This window comes from Pinus tabuliformis, chromosome Q, assembly GCF_031772625.1.
Source record: "Pinus tabuliformis cultivar Carrire ecotype Pingquan chromosome Q, CPIR1, whole genome shotgun sequence".
Lineage (NCBI taxonomy): Eukaryota > Viridiplantae > Streptophyta > Pinopsida > Pinales > Pinaceae > Pinus > Pinus tabuliformis.
Genome location: NC_142296.1, coordinates 697,180,197 through 697,182,504, shown reverse-complemented (window position 1 = coordinate 697,182,504; position 2,308 = coordinate 697,180,197).

The following is a 2,308-nucleotide window of genomic DNA, read 5'->3' as shown; positions in this document are numbered from 1 at the left end:
ATTTGCCAATAGTACCATTATTGCATTGAGATCTGGGTGCTAAATCAAACCTCAACATGTTATTATGTTACTAAACATGGCAAAATGTCAATGAGGTAGGCTTTGAAAGCTCACTTGTATCACCCTTTGCACATCAACCCTGCTAACTGTAATAGTTTGGAAAGTAGCTTAAGAGTAGAGTTATGATCTGCTTTCAATCAGACCCTGCTTCCTGAAATTACTGCAGAACATCTGAGATATAGTGTCCATAATCACTCATGGGTTTTTATGATTCAACCAAGGAAATGGATCCACTAGTCACTGCTCTACCAAAAGACCCTTTGCAAATTTATGAGACCGAAACCGTGTTTCTTGTTTGTGGTGTTGGATCCACTAGTCACTGCTCTACCAAAAGACCCTTTGCAAATTTATGAGACCGAAACCCTGTTTCTTGTTTGTGGTGTTTAAGCCTCAAGGATCTCGCTTCTTGGCCCATTCAGACTTATTGCAGCAAAAAATTGTGGCTAGTTTGACCCAGCAGAAGTCATGTTATTTTGCTGGTGGGAAAGATTCCTGATGTGCTCAACAAATGTGTCAATATTAGTTTGTGAGGAACCACCGGGCGTAACTGCCTTGATTGCAGCTTCCCTGAGTTTGGCAACATTCTTCCTTAATTCCCTCCCTTCATATCCTTGCATGAGCCTTCTCACCACTTTCTCTATCTCAACAGACTTTACCAAACCATTTTCATCAGCTTTACCCTCTAAATCCATGCCTACTTTCCATATATCCCTTGAAAACCTGTAGTTGAGAAACTGTTCTAACCAGTAGGGCCACCCAATCATGGGAACACCCATGTTGATGCTTTCAATGGTGGAGTTCTAACCATTGTGGGTTAAGAATCCCCCCACAGATGGATGAGACAACACTTTCAGCTGAAGTGCTGTTGTGGCCAGAAACAACCCCCCTTCTTATTTAGTTTTATCACTAATACTAAATAAGTGGGGACCCTTATTCAAAAAATTAAAAAAATCGATTAATGCCTGTATTTCCTTTTTCAATAAAACTTACTATCATAAACTTAGGAGAATACCCTCAAAAACCTAAAAAGACTTAAGTTTTATGATAAGTTAGAAGGAAATCACTCCTTAAAGCACGTCGCATCGCAAAAAGGGTAAAGGATACCTTCTCACAAGCGGAATTCTAAAAATGCGAAATCGCGATGCGAAATCACACATCGATAAAACCTTACCGCATCGCATGCCTTAAACCTCACCTACGCTCAAGTGCCTTAAAACGCCGATATGCGATGGCACATCTCGCGAATCGCATTTCGCAGAAAACACATTAACGGATGCTTGCCGCATGTAAAGGATTTGCGATATTGTGATATTGCGATCTTGTGATACTGCGATCTGCGATATTGCGAAGCAAATCGCAAAATTGCCTTATCGCAGATCTGCACGGCCCGTCGTTCAAGAAAGATTTTTCCATAAACCGAGGCCCGGTTATGCGCATTTATGTTAATTAATGAGTTAGTTGGCAATCATTAATGAAATATGGTTTTGATCTTATCAAGGAGCCAGTTCATGTAAGGTGATATCTTTATATATTTTCCGCATTTAAACCTTTCCCGTCACCTTTTCTTATCATCATTCTCACCTCATTTGTAAACTGCAGAAGCGAAGAACTAAGAAGTATACAAAACAGAACTCAAAATATTATGGGAAAGAAGGGTAAAGCCCCCAGTACTGAAGATAAAGAGATGACTCCCTTGTACACATACACCACCTGCAACAAAGACACCAGTATCACTACTTGGGAAGGCATGTATAGTTTACTTGAGGAAGAAGATCCCAAGGTAATGGAGGTAACGACTACTGCAGGCTCACACGAGTCTTCTGAGGTGTCTATTACAGATCTAACTTGTTCATTCTTGCATAGGATAGCGGTGAGACCCAAAATTCTCCCGTATACAGACATGGTTAAAAATAGTACTAAATGATGCTGATATCACGCATAAAGAAATCAAAGCTTAGAACCAAGAACATATAAAATCGTTCTTTCTACAAAATTTAAGCTTTATATCTTCTAACAAAACGCGCAAAAGGCGAAAATCGCATCAGGGAAGCCCTGATCAAGAAACGAAGGCAGTTTCCTAATTGCGCATCGTCAGGTAAAACCCCTCAAGATGGAAAGCTTCAAATTGCTCAGTCGCCTATAAGCGCGGAAATTTGTAGGGAAAAAGCACTAAAGACGGAAAGTAAAATTGGAACTCAAAACCAGTAACATTTATCAAGTATATCACTAAGAAATACGTAGATATCTA